At 39.2% G+C, this 15,662-nt stretch overlaps 1 pseudogene; it reads right to left on the reverse strand.

The window, feature by feature from the left end:
* Positions 1 to 13,548: 13,548 nt before the first annotated feature.
* LOC132096988 (uncharacterized) lies at positions 13,549 to 15,365 on the reverse strand (annotated as a pseudogene).
* Positions 15,366 to 15,662: the final 297 nt, after the last annotated feature.

The raw sequence follows: 15,662 nt of genomic DNA on the forward strand, positions 1-15,662 counted from the left end.
TCCAGAAGAAATGACTGTGAGTGAAAGTTATTTTAGGGTGTAATTATTTTACCACTGATACAAACATAAACCTTTTCTGGTACCAGCAGCTTCCAAACAGATCACCAACATACATTCTAAATAAATTAACTTTTGGTGAGGGAACTACTGAGCCTGATTTTAAGAAGAGATTTTCTGCAACACTGAATTCAACATCAAAAACAGTTCCACGGATGATCAAGAAATACCATGGTAACCGACTCAGAGTATAAGTTACCTCTCTTTCAGAAATGGGCTTGACCTACCCTGCTTTCTTGGGTTTGACAAACCTCCCATTCTGAAACGGAAAACCCAAAGTTTCCCTCATTTCAGGGTTAACATTAAGTTTTCACTTAACCTACTTTCTGAAAGAGGCCCCAGGGTCCTGTTCTTCATATGTTGATAACTCAGTTATAGCTGGATTTGACTGTTGATGACTTAGCATTATCTTGGATTGGTTGGTTCTTCGAAGCTCATCCCCAGAGTTGCTGTCATATCAACTGGTCCGTAAGCTTAAACCTGCTTGGGTTTATTAAAAATAACAGTTTATTTCATGTAAACAGGATTAAATCGCATCTTTTTTAGACAGAACTGATCCTTAAAATCTGTCCGCTACCACCGCTACTTTATTTCAAGAGTATACTACTGATCCAGGGACAATAATTAAAAAAATAATTTAAAGATAATATAATAATGTTGTGTAGTACATAAATAGCCTACTATAGACACTGCTAGTTTTACTCACTTAAATATTTATTCATCATAAAATTATTACTTCATAACAGCACTGAGGAATCTGCTGCAGTGGGTTCAACTGTCACTTTATCCTGCAGTTATTCCTCTGCACAATCACAATCACTTCAATGGTACCGTCAGTCTCCCGGATCAGCTCCTCAATTTCTTGTGCTTATAATGGAGAGTGTGAAAGACAGTAAGACATCTGATGTAGATCCCAGGTTCTCTACTAAACTCAGAAAAGAAACACAATCCGCCAAAGAAATCAAACGTGTGGATCTGATGATCTCCTCTGCTGCTGTATCAGACTCTGCTCTGTACTACTGTGCTCTGAGGCCCACAGTGACAGGAAACACAAGAACACTTTACAAAACCTGACACAGATTAAGGTGTACAACAAATTTCTTCCCATAAATCTACTTGTAAAATACATAGATTATAAGCGTATTAATTTTTTTATGAAATATTATTTATTTGAAGTGTATTCAAAGTCACTATTCAATAAAGAAAACCACGTGGATATGATTATCTCCTCTGCTGCTCTGAAAGCAAAAAAAGCCAATATAAAATAAAAAAAATATGCAAAGAATGAAAAAATTTGTTTTTTTTTTTTTACCTATAATGTTACTTAATTTTTTATGCTTTCGGACAAACATAAGATTGTGAAATTTAATAATTAACATATCTCTTTTACACATCTGTTGTTCTACCTCTTTATTTGTATATATTACAACAAAAAAACAAGTCTGGTTGAGGTTCTATCAATAGTCACAATTGGTTTTGGTGAGATTATTTGCCACTCGTCAATATTTAGTTTTGTTTGTATATTAAATTGGGTATTATTATTATTTTATTTTTTTTATTATTATTTTTTTTTTTGCTAAACTGCCAAACAGAATCATCAACAGAGAGCATTCCTGAGAGACTGTTTGACTCAGATTCTGAATATCTGCAGAAACTCTTTGGGCCACACAGTCAGGTCCCGCTGTTTTGCGGGTGTTCACCTTACTCAGAGCTTTAAGGACCTGTGAATGTGTTACTTGAAGTGCAGCCTGCCCTGAGTTGTGTGGGGCCTTTTGAGGGGTATGTCCATTTTGTTGGTCAAATCTAGCATAAAAACTGTTGAGGATGCCTAAAAGGGAGGTGCCTGGGATCTCAGTTCTATTCGCCCCTTTCCTATAGTTGTTCATTGACTGAATTCCTTGACACGTTCTTCTTGTATTTTTTTTCCTTGTAACAGCTCTCAAGCCTTTGAGTATATGCTCTCTTGGCAGTACTTATGGATTTTTGAAGCTCATATCTTGCAAGCTGGTACTCAAAAGCATCTCAAGACTTAAAATCTGTGTGCAGCTTATTAATCTATTTGTCTTATCAGCATTAAACCATGGCTTTTAATTTGGAGAGCACCCAAATAGTTCTGGAGGGAATACAAATGGAAGTGCACCAGTCAATATGATTATCAATGGTCTCTGCATATTCATGTATATTTCCTGTATCTTCCTTAAAAATGTTCATATCTGTGACTTCCAAACATCCCTGCAGTTCTGCCACTGCATTATCAGACCACAACCTTACAGATCTAATGTTGTCATGGTTTACATTGAGCTTCCTGGTATAATTCAGCTGTAGGAGAATAGCAAGATGGTCACATTTTCCAAAATGCGGCTTGGAAACAGCAATATAAGCATTCTTAATGTTACTGTAACATTTGTCCAGGATGTTATTTCCCCTAGTGGGGAAGTTGACAAACTGATGGAGTTTGGGGATACTTTTCCGAAGATCACAATGATTAAAGTCTCCTAAAATAACAATGGCAGCATCTGGATAAGAATTCTCATGTCTATTGACCATGTCATGAAGTTCATTAAGTACTTTATCCTCATTAGCTGAGGGGGGAAATTACACTGTACTTAATACAACACGAATTCCGGAAAAGTTGGGGCGTTTTTTAGATTTTAATAAAATGAAAACTAAAGGAATTTCAAATCACATGAGCCAATATTTTATTCACAATAGAACATAGATAACGTAGCAAATGTTTAAACTGAGAAATTTTACACTTTTATCCACTTAATTAGCTCATTTAAAATTTAATGCCTGCTACAGGTCTCAAAAAAGTTGGCACGGGGGCAACAAATGGCTAAAAAAGCAAGCAGTTTTGAAAAGATTCAGCTGGGAGAACATCTAGTGATTAATTAAGTTAATTGATATCAGGTCTGTAACATGATTAGCTATAAAAGCTTTGTCCTAGAGAAGCAGAGTCTCTCAGAAGTAAAGATGGGCAGAGGCTCTCCAATCTGTGAAAGACTGCGTAAAAAAAATTGTGGAAAACTTTAAAAACAATGTTCCTCAACGTCAAATTGCAAATCTCATCATCTACAGTGCATAACATCATCAAAAGATTCAGAGAAACTGGAGAAATCTCTGTGCATAAGGGACAAGGCCGGAGACCTTTATTGGATGCCCGTGGTCTTCGGGCTCTCAGACGACACTGCATCACTCATCGGCATGATTGTGTCAATGACATTACTAAATGGGCCCAGGAATACTTTCAAAAACCACTGTCGGTAAACACAATCCGCCGTGCCATCAGCAGATGCCAACTAAAGCTCTATCATGCAAAAAAGGAACCATATGTGAACATGGTCCAGAAGCACCGTCGTGTCCTGTGGGCCAAGGCTCATTTAAAATGGACTATTTCAAAGTGGAATAGTGTTTTATGGTCAGACGAGTCCAAATTTGACATTCTTGTTGGAAATCACGGGCGCCGTGTCCTCCGGGCTAAAGAGGAGGGAGACCTTCCAGCATGTTATCAGCGTTCAGTTCAAAAGCCAGCATCTCTGATGGTATGGGGGTGCATAAGTGCATACGGTATGGGAAGCTTGCATGTTTTGGAAGGCTCTGTGAATGCTGAAAGGTATATAAAGGTTTTAGAGCAACATATGCTTCCCTCCAAACAACGTCTATTTCAGGGAAGGCCTTGTTTATTTCAGCAGGACAATGCAAAACCACATACTGCAGCTATAACAACAGCATGGCTTCGTCGTAGAAGAGTCCGGGTGCTAACCTGGCCTGCCTGCAGTCCAGATCTTTCACCTATAGAGAACATTTGGTGCATCATTAAACGAAAAATACGTCAAAGACTACCACAAACTCTTCAGCGGCTGGAAATCTATATAAGGCAAGAATGGGACCAAATTCCAACAGCAAAACTCCAGCAACTCATAGCCTCAATGCCCAGACGTCTTCAAACTGTTTTGAAAAGAAAAGGAGATGCTACACCATGGTAAACATGCCCCATCCCAACTATTTTGAGACCTGTAGCAGAAATCAAAATTGAAATGAGCTCATTTTGTGCATAAAATTGTAAACTTTCTCAGTTTAAACATTTGCTATGTTATCTATGTTCTATTGTGAATAAAATATTGGCTCATGGGATTTGAAAGTCTTTTAGTTTTCATTTTATTAAAATTTAAAAAACGTCCCAACTTTTCCGGAATTCGGGTTGTATAACACACTGCAGTTCTCTCAGCAAATAAAATGGTCTACACTTCAGAGTGATGTACCACACATTTTCAGAACAAGCATGCGATATTACCATATTTTTCCAAAGCTATCTCATGACCAATTCGTACGTATTTTACGAGGTGGCTTATTCGTACGAATTTGTACGACCTCACTCATACGATTTTATTCGATTTGTCTAAACCCCAGTGACGGATAGGTTTAGGGGCAGGGTTAGGTGTAGGTCATTCGTACAAATTCATACGAATTGTGCAACTCGTAAAATACGTACGATTTGGCAAAAATCGTATTAATTTGTACGAGTGTGGTCGTACGAATTCGTACGAATAAGCCACATCGTCAAAAATGTATGAATTGTCGTGAGATCGGGTTGTATTTTTCCGTATTCCAGGATTATTTGACAAATGCCGCTATTCCTCCCCCACGAGTTTTGGCGTTTTCCACAGAGCCGCGATCAGCTCTGTAGACAGTGTAACCTGTCAGCGTTATAGCTTCATCGGGGGTCCTCTCTCCAAGCCATGTTTCACAGAAACATAAAAAGGAACAATGCCAGATACCTCTGTGTAGCCATCCGACTGAGAAGATCACCCATCTTGTTCATTGAAGACAATCCACTGGACATTGCCGAAAATTATGATCGGGAGAATAGCCGCCCTTTGCTAACCAGTCGACGTAGTGTCCTTTCAACTCCAGCCTACCATGCTTCTGAATCAGCCTCGAGCACCTGGAAAACCCCCTGAAGCAATTTGGCATGGCTTTCCTCTAGTGTGAAGATGTAACTCAGGAAACAAATTGAGAATGCTTGTATCAAAATATCCCCTATGACTTAATTCTCCTAATTTTAACAAAGTTTAGTGATTATATGTGCTCTGATGTACTGGACATTAAAAGACAATATTGTAACTAGTAACACAAACACAAACACTGTCACACACAGAGGATCGTCACCATCTTGACCACCATCAAGACAACTCACTAGTTAGTAGTGGTACTGATTGTAATCATCAGTTCATGTAAAATACTCTTTGATGCCAATGCTAATGAAAATAGTGTAATGTGAATGAATTCAACCCACATGTGTTTTAAATTGTTATGTTTATGGTTGCAGGTGTGATGGCTGCAGACCAGATTGGGCCAAACAAGGGTGCAAATGTCATTGGTAGAGAAGGAGCGTCTGTGACACTGAGCTGCTCATATGACACAAGCAGTAGCTCTGTTACAGTTTAGACAGTATCCTAATAAAGAACCTCAGTATTTAATGCGAGAGTTGCAAGAGTTGGAGACCAGTGACACAAAGTCTATGTGAAGTGGTACAAAAACTCAAATTAATTTTTCCTCTTTGAAACTGAACAACATCTAAACCACAGACTGTTATATACAGAAACTAATAAGTGAAGTGACAAGTATGGTGACCTATACTCAGAATTCATGCTCTGCATTTAACCCATCCAAAGTGTGCACACACACCGGAGCAGTGGGCAGCCATTTATGCTGCGGCGCCCGGGAAGAAGTTGGGGGTTCAGTGTCTTGCTCAAGGGCACCTCAGTCATGGTATTTGCCAGCCCGAGATATAAACCCACAACCCTAGGTTTAGAGTCAAACTCTCTAACCACTAGGCCACGACTTCCCCAATAAATTATATCATGTGGAAATAAATGATGTGGAAACATCTGCATATAGTTTCTAGACATGTAAAAAATGAAGGGGAAAAAGTACACTAATCTATTTTATTTATTGTTATTTTAGTTTTTTTATGTATGCCATCACAACCATTATGATCCATCTCTTATGATACCATAATGATAGCAACATACTGTAATACTTTAAGGACATTACTTTTATAAATATATAATGAAAGTAATTTTATAATATATACATACTGTAATTTTGGGGTAAATGGTTTCTAGAATTAGAATGATCTTTCAAAGTACTTCAATGAATTAATTCATTTAAAGCACTGTTAACTTTTTTTTGCCAACAGAAATCTGATGAAACAAATCAAAGTAGATGAAGATGCAAATACAGTAAACAGAAGAATCTAATTATGTGCTTTGGTAAGCACATTCAAAACTCACAGAAAGGAATAACATCTTAAAACAATTTTCAGTGTATTTGTAATGTAATGTAATTAGAATGAATTACTTCTAAACTTGAATCAGTAGCATGAACCTCAAATCATCACAAAAATCAAAAACACCTGAAGATCAGCTCTTCAGTGAACATGAAATAAGCATATGCGGTGAGGACCTGATTATAGGATTCAAAATCTATTTTAAAACTGGAACAAATTTACACTTCTAAATGTTTAAACCAGAAAATGTATGACAACTAAATGAAACATTGTGACATTGTGGTAAACTATTATAACAATACAACATAATATATATAATATCACTGTCAATATTATTGGTTCATGAATATAAACATAAGGTTGGTCTTTGCTAAAAAATTAGCAGATTTTGGCAAATGTGGATTTTTTTCAAAAAATTGAAGTATCAAAAAGTTATAGAAGTTTAAATGTACTGTAAATAATATGCGCTATATTTATTTTATTTTATTTATTATAAATATTTTACATAACAGGTTTTACTCTAAAATTGGTATAAAATTAAAGCCTTGTGTCTAAATAAGTTATGTTATAAATTTGAAGTTGATATGAAAAAAATTGAGGTTCCTGTGAGATTTTATTTAGGGCGTCATACCACACACAGCCACTGGGAGTCATCAAAACTATTTTGAATTTTGCTTAATGAATTTTTCTCTAGATTTCTCTGTGAATTTTACTTCTATCTCAAAATAACCACCAAATATGAAATGCTGAGACTCAGACCTTTTCAATGATATGTTTGTTGCAAAGATTATAAAAAGTTTTGGTTCTAGAAGACCGTAATGCATTATGTTTTATGACACTTGGCCCTGCCCACTAAGGGGGAGGTGACCGCCATTAGATTTTAAAGTACCATTTCCATGGTAAAGCAATGTTCGATTTCAAAATGATTTTCACAGGATGAATCTTGGGTTTCTAAGCTTTCAAATGATATATGATTTATGATGATTACTAAAAGATTTTATAGAGAAAAAGACAACAACAAAAAAGAGTGCCAAGCGTCCCACAGGTGGGACGGTGACAGTTATGGGGTTAACCAATGACTGGGCAAAAACATGAGAAGCAGCAGATGATATTCTCACACAGAAAGCAGGAAGTTCCATTGTGTTTGAGTGTGAAACTGCAGAGACTCACAGTAACAGATCTACTGCTCAGAGCACAGAGAACATTAACACACACCTGATCTGACCTAGTCAACATGGAAAAACACCTGTTTCTGTTTTTAATTATGATTTCAGGTACAGTTATTTTTATTACAATGGCATTAATGAGATAATTTGAGATTTTATTATTATTATTTTTTGTTTATTTTAGGTGCGATGACTGCAGACCAGATTTGGCCAAACAAAGATGCTGTTGTCATAAAGGAAGATGAGAATGTGGCCCTCAGCTGCTCATATACAAGCAGTGATTACGTGTACTGGTACAGACAGTCTCCTAATGAAGAGCTTAAAAATTTAGTGTATTATGCACAATCAAGTAGTGGAAGGTTTCGTATGACTTCACAATCCCCCACTGAACTCACTATTACTCGTGTAACTCTGTCAGATTCAGCTCTCTATTATTGTGCTCTAAGAGTAGTAGCCCAGTGATTCAAAGTCTATGTGAAGCTGTACAAAAACTCAAATTCTTTTTTCACTTTGATGGCAAGTCATATCAAACCCACAATCTATAATTCACACAATATAATTAAACTTGTGGAAACACCTGTTTATGGTTACTGAAAGGGTTACGGAAAGGAAAGAAACAAAATATAGCAGAATACCCTACTTCCTTATAGTAAATCACACTTCTCACACTTCTCACAAAGGTTTCCAAATAAGTCAAATTCTTCATACAGTGCAAACTAAATATGTCCAGTAAGTCCTGATTCCCAATTTTAATTCTCATGTATTTTGACATTGATCTGACATTGAGTTTTGGAATTATGTCAAAATATATTAAAACTGAATTTAATTTAAATTACAGTATTACACAGCTGGGTTCTTGTTGGTCGTTCACAACACTCCAAGGTGTGTTATTCCCAAATAACAATTTTTGTCATTAGCAATGCTGAATAACACGCCGCTCATCCGGATACTTTCATGTCTTTCATATCAGAAAGCTGCACTTTTTGGTTTCCTTCAAACGCAACTCATCATCTTGTGCCCCAGTTTTTGATATAGGCTTTTTACTGTAAAATGAAACCAGAGGACTTCAGTATTAATAGCAGTAGTAATATTGTTGAAGTGTTGCCAGAACAAATGTTTTGTACACTGTGATGGATTTTTGTAATTATAAACAGGTAAGTTTTAAAATGCTTTCTTCTTATATAACATTTTATGTTCTTGTCTTTATTTGTATGATTGAAAGCTTTGTAATTACTGTAGTATAACTGTACATTATGCCTGAAATGTCCGTCTTATCTGGACTTTGTCTAGGCTCAAAGCTGTTTGTTAGGAGCTGTTTGTCTTAGTAGAAGCTTTGCTTTTAAAGAACTAACAAAATATCTCATCTCAAATTAATATTTCATGTACCTATATGGCAAGTAGCCATGTAATAAGCCCTTACTTTTCACTGGGGTTTTGATCACCCTCACTGCGTGAAAATAGGTTTTTCAGTGAAACTTAAAAAAATTTCAGTGAAACTTAAGGGATACGACCCGTGTACGAAAGTCCCATACACGACCATACACTTGAGATGCACAGAGATTTCCTGATACAGGATATTTCTGATTGCACACACTACACGTGTTCAGAGATACACTAGCACTCATAAAAACTTAACCATGGTTTTATAGTAAAATTTATATTATATACAAATAGGCTAGTGTAACTTACCATGGTTAATTTAGGGTTACCACTGTGAGTACAATAATCATGCTTTTTTATGTACAATTGGTTAATATCATAATTCAGGTAACTTGAACACAGTTTTTGAATACCATTCTGTTACTAAAGTTATCTTTTATTCAGTTACTAAATCACTTTGACTAGCTTTGTTTTTGTTTTGCTTTTCAAATTTTTAATGAAGTTTATTTTTAACAAAGTTTTGGAGAAACATTTTCAGATAATCTAACCAATTAGCATCAGAGGAAGTCTTTTCTCACCTCCATTCCCAGATGACAGCAGGCCAAATATGCTTATTCTGTCTATTATATATACATATGTGACCTTCTGATTTGCTGTATAGTTCAGCTAACAAAATAACTGCCTGTTTTCATTACATTTGTGATGAAAACTGTACAATGTATTTATAGAAAGTGTTTTATTATGTTTTTACAGGGTCCTCTGTTCCCAGTCCCAACCATTCATCTGAAGGACTGTGAAAATATGAACCACCAGTGACAGTTTCCACATGATAAATAGAATGGACATGGCACTGGATGATAGGGTATTGATATTTCACTGAAATTAAATATAATTTAATTACATTTAGTCTAGTCAGAATTATAGCTGATTAAATAAAAATAAATAGTGGTTCATGTTTGTTTTGGGATAGTGTTCCATGAGTCTTTTGTCCTGAACAGTTTAAATGATCCTCCAGATCCTTCACTTTCTCAGGTTTTCCAGGATCTTTTGCATATCTGAACCCTTTCCAGCAATGAATGATTTTTTTTTACACTGAAGACAATTGAGGGATTCATACAAAACTATTTCAAAAGGTAAACTCATTTATTGATTTTCAAGAAAGCAACACAATTTATTAAGAGACACAGGGTGTGAACTACTTGAATTGGACGATCAGGGAAAACTATTTTTTTCTGAAAATCAGCAGTAAATTCTGAAGGGGCGTAGATGACGCAGGGGACATGTCCCCCCAACTTTTATCATCACGGAAATTCGTCCCCCACACTTTTTCGGTCAAGTGTGTTCGCATAGAGGTTTTCAAGAGCTGGTGTGAATAAATTTAGATTCAAACTCAAAGATATAGGATAGTCTGCGCATGACCTAATGTTTTATTCGGACTCAGAAGGCGAGATGAACTTCACGGATTGCTAAACACCTGCAGTGTGTGTTTCATTCATACTCGAAGCCGGAGGGCGCTCTCATGAAGAAAGTCATACCAGGAAACTCCTAATATGGACAAAAGCGTTCAGCAATTGCTGTATGAAAACCAGTTATTTTCACAGAAAAACAGAGACATTATATTAAAGATATTAAACATATTGCGACAATATATGGTTTTTCAAGTCATCTCCAGCAGGTTATAATAAAGTATATGAACAATGCAGTGCTAATTGACATAGCATTTATTACAGTGTAGAAAGTCTGCCTTATTATGTGATAAAAAAAGTATTTGTAGTAGATTTCTAAGCCAATTAAAAGCTAAAAAATTGAGAAAAATCAAAGTTGCCTATTTTAATTTAAAATTTATTTAAAGTTGCCTTCTATTTGAATACATTTCAAAGTGTAATTTATTGAGATTTCAAAGCTGAATTTTTAGCATCATTACTCCAGTCACACAATGTTTCAGAAATAATTCTGATATTCTGATTTGATGCTCAAAAAAAATAATAATTATTAAAATCTTAAATTATTATTATGTTGAAAACAGAGTATTTTTTTCAGGTTTATTTGATGAATAGAAGGATCAGAAGAACAGCATTTATCTGAAACATAAATCTTTCGTAAAATTATGTCTTTATTATCACTTTTGGTTAATTTAAAGAATCATTGCTAAATAAAAGTTTTCATTTATATAATTTATTTTTCAAAAAAAAAAAAATTATACTGACTCTAAGCTTTTGAATGATATAGTGTATAATGTTGCAAAAGCTTTTTATTTCACATAAATGCTGATCTGTTTCCCAGTGGGCTGGGGACAAGACAACATTGACCAAACAGAGAATATAAACAGAGAACAAGATTGAGGAATTATTCCAGATCATAATCTGTATATTGAGATCTGAGGATTTCTATCATACAAAAGAGTAAGGAACCACAAGAGGGTACAATAGGACATGAATGGTAATCGAATGACACAGTGGTGTATGAAACAGATCAGATCTGATCTTCTCTCTCAAAGAGTTCTCTGGAAGAGGTGGGATTTAAAGCACTGATACCTGATGTGATCTTGTTAAACTTCTGTTAGAGAGAGCATAAGAAACACACACAATGAAACTCCATTCTTTCATTCTGCTTTCTGCCTTTGCATGTAAGTATTGAAGTATTTAGTGATTTGTATCTAAATTATTTATAAATTGAATTCCTTTATATTGTATATTGCAATACCCAGTTCATTAAAGATCTACATTTGCAGACGCAACATATGGAAATGAAATTAAACCTACCAAATTTTTGGAGTTTGCTGAGGAGGGTTCAAGTGTTACACTATCCTGCAGTTATTCATCTGCACTTTATCTTCACTGGTACCGTCAGTATCCCGGATCAGCTCCTGAGTTCATTGTGCTCATCTCAGACAGTGCAAAAGACGATCAGGAGTCTAATGTAGATTCCAGATTCAAGGCTAAAGTCACTAAATACAATAAAGAAAACCAAGTGGATCTGAAGATCTCTTCTGCATCTACAACAGACTCTGTTCTGTACTACTGCGCTCTGACGCCCACAGTGACAGGAAACACAAGAACACTGTACAAAAACCTGACAAAACTATAACCCTATTACAATCAAGAGAATCACATTCCCAAAATATCAACTCTGACACGGACAACAAAATCTGGTAAAATGCATTCAAATATCCATGTTTAAAAAGGGTACATTTAGAAAGAAAAGAAAAGAAACCACATATGTGAAGCTGTACAAAACATCTCGGTTACGTATGTAACCTTGGTTCCCTGAATAGGGAACGAGATGCTGCGGTGACGTCACCACGTATGGGAACACCTTCGGTGTGACGAATGTCTGAAGCCCTACACCATCCCACCAATCCTATTGGCCAAATAGCGCGTGGCACCGCCCAGCATGCGTAAGCATATATATACCTGGTGCCGCGCGCCATTTACCTCAGATTTCATGACGAAGAAGAGAAGAAAGCTATCAAGGTATGGCACGGCCAGAACCGCAGCATCTCGTTCCCTATTCAGGGAACCAAGGTTACATACGTAATCAAGATGTTCCCTTTCATAGGTCACTTCGATGCTGCGGTGACGTCACCATGTATGGGAACGCTATACCATCACGCCTGACGTACCTGATAGCTTGGATCCAAGGAAGCATCTGCTCAAGCGGAGAGAACCCGGGAGCCAGGAGCCATCCTCACATCCAGACTGTAAGACCTGATAAAAGTGCTCGGTGAGGACCAGCCTGCCGCAGCACAGATATCATCCAAAGAAGATCCACTGAGAAAGGCTTGAGAAGAAGCCACTGCTCTCGTGGAATGACCTTTTACTCCTAAGGGCGAAGCGAGCCTGCGCGCCTCATAGGCCAAGGAAATAGCCTCCACCAGCCAATGGAACATGCGCTGTTTCGTAACTGCATGGCCTTTATTCTTATGTCCAAAACAGACAAACAGCTGGTCAGACTCACGCCATGGGGCAGTACGATCCACATGAGTCTTTAACGCTCTCACAGGGCAAAGACTTAGATCTCCAGACTCTACCGCAGCAGGAGAAAAAGCCTCCAGGACCACCTGCTGAAAATGAAAAGGATTAGATGCGACCTTAGGAACATAATTAGGCCTAGGTCGCAACAACACTTTCACAGAGCCTGGTGCAAACTCCATGCACGAGGGTGAGACAGAGAGAGTCTGTAAATCCCCAACTCTCTTAAGGGAGGATAAAGCCATGAGAAGAAGTGTTTTCAGAGTCAGGAGCTTATCCCATACAGTTTCCAGGGGCTCAAACGGATGCCCTGACAAACCCAGTAACACAATGGATAAATCCCATGAAGGAACTCGCACAGGGCGGAAAGGTCTCAACCGTCGCGCACCCTGTATAAAGCGAGAAACCAGTGGATGACGACCCACTGAAACACCACCTATATGCTCATGGTGAGCTGAGATAGCTGCCACATAAACCTTCAGGGTGGCTGGTGTCAATCCATCCGAAAAACGGTCCTGAATAAACTCCAGTACTGAAGCCACAGGGCAGTAAACTGGATCCACATCATGAGTTTCACACCATGTCATAAACAGTGTCCACTTGAAAGCATATAAGCGTCTCGTAGAAACTGCTCTAGAGTTCAGTATGGTCTCGGTAGTTTCAGCAGAAAGACCGGGACATATCAACTCACTCCGCTCAGAGGCCACGCCCACAGGTTCCACAGATCTGGCCTCGGATGCCAGATCCGTCCCTGTGCTTGCGATAATAAATCCCGTCTGAGGGGAATCTCCCACGGAGAGCCCGCTAACAGATTGATGAGATCCGCAAACCACGGCTGTGTGTGCCATCGCGGAGCCACCAGCAGCAGCTGTCCCACTCTGTCCCGCCGTATTCTGCATAATACCGCTGGGACCAGACGAATCGGAGGAAACGCATACAAACTGGTCCTGGGCCAGCTGTGAGCTAGCGCATCCAGACCCAGGGGTGATGGAGGTCATAGGGAGAACCATAGCGGGCTATGCATAGTCGTGCTCGACGCGAATAAATCCACTTTCGCTTCCCCGAAAATTTGCCATAGGTGATTCACCATTTTGGGGTGTAATCTCCATTCCCCTTGTTCCAGAGCCTGTCTGGATAGTAAATCTGCTCCGAAGTTCAGTCATCCGGGGATGTGAACAGCCCGGATCGACAGAAATCTGTCGTGAGACCAAAAAAGAATATGCCTCGCCAGCCTGCACAGGGGGCGAGAACGCAATCCTCCCTGATGGTTCAGATAAGCCACGACCGCAGTGTTGTCCGTTCTGAGAAGCACATGACGGCCGATCAGTAGACTCGAAAAATACTGGAGAGCCAGAAAAACCGCCAGTAATTCCAACTTGTTTATGTGCCAGCGGCGTTGTGCCGCTGTCCACACTCCGTGTGCTGGGCGCCCATGACAAACAGCTCCCCACCCGGTCAAAGACGCAGCTGTCATGACAGTCTCTCGGGAAGCACAAATTCCCAGCCGAACCCCGGTGAGGAGAAATTCGGCTGACGTCCATTGTCTTAACGACATCACACACCTCCGCGTCACCGAGATCGTTCGATGCGGAGGACAACGGGGTGAAATATTCTGTCGTTTCGTCCACCACTGAAACGGGCGCATGTAAAGCAAACCCAGATGAATCACGGGAAGCGCCGCCGCCATTAGACCTAACAGTCTGAGGCACAGTCTCACCGTCACTGTGTGACCCGCCCTGAAGTGCTGAACGCATGACGTAATCGACTGAGCGCGCGGGACAGAAAGCTTTGCTGTCATCGCGCGAGAGTCCAATTCCATTCCCAGAAAAGTAATCCGTTGAGAGGGGACCAACACACTTTTCTGGAAGTTCGTGCGTAAGCCCAGGCTGTGTAAATGATTCAGCACAATATCTCGATGAGAGTGTGCTTGAGTCTGAGATTGCGCTAACACCAGCCAATCGTCCAAATAGTTCAACACACGGATGCCCCGGAGCCGCAACGGGGCCAGAGCTGCGTCCATGCATTTTGAGAACGTACGGGGAGCTAGCGCTAAGCCAAAGGGAAGAATGCGGTACTGATACGCTTTGCCCTCTAAAGCGAATCTGAGGAACTTCCGGTGTCTTTGATGATCTGAATATGAAAATAAGCATCCTTCAGATCGATCGTGACAAACCAGTCGTTTGGTTGAATCTGAGACAAAATAGACTTTACCGTCAACATCTTGAATTTGCTCGACCTGAGTGCAAGATTCAGATGGCGTAAATCCAGAATGGGTCGTAATCCGCCGTCCTTTTTTGGTACCACAAATTAACGGCTGTAAAACCCGGACTCCATCTGAGAGGGGTGTACTTCTTCTATAGCCCCTTTGCTCAGTAGAGCTAACATTTCCTGTCTCAGCACCGCCATGTCCATCGGTTTCATCACCGTGGAGAGAATTCCGTGGAAAGTGGGCGGGCCTTTCCGAAACTGAATGGTGTATCCGTGACAAATTGTGCGTAACACCCATTGAGAAATGCCGGGCAAGCGTTCCCACGCGGCCCGAAACAATATTAGCGGTTTCAAAATGTTCGTTTCCTGCAACGCTGTTGCACACATAGAGATGTCCAGGCACGAAAGACTCACGGTGTTCGTGCACAGGGGAAGTATATGCATAGCAGCCGTTGCATCTTCCTTGCGCGCAATCCTTGCGAGGGGGCGCCATAGGTGAAGGCTCTTCCCGAGAGGGCACTCGCTGGCGGTGAGAGGAGGTTGAGCGAGAACACGCTGCTCGAGCAGTATGTTTGGTAGCACGAAGCG

Source organism: Carassius carassius, chromosome 20 (genome assembly GCF_963082965.1).
Source record: "Carassius carassius chromosome 20, fCarCar2.1, whole genome shotgun sequence".
Lineage (NCBI taxonomy): Eukaryota > Metazoa > Chordata > Actinopteri > Cypriniformes > Cyprinidae > Carassius > Carassius carassius.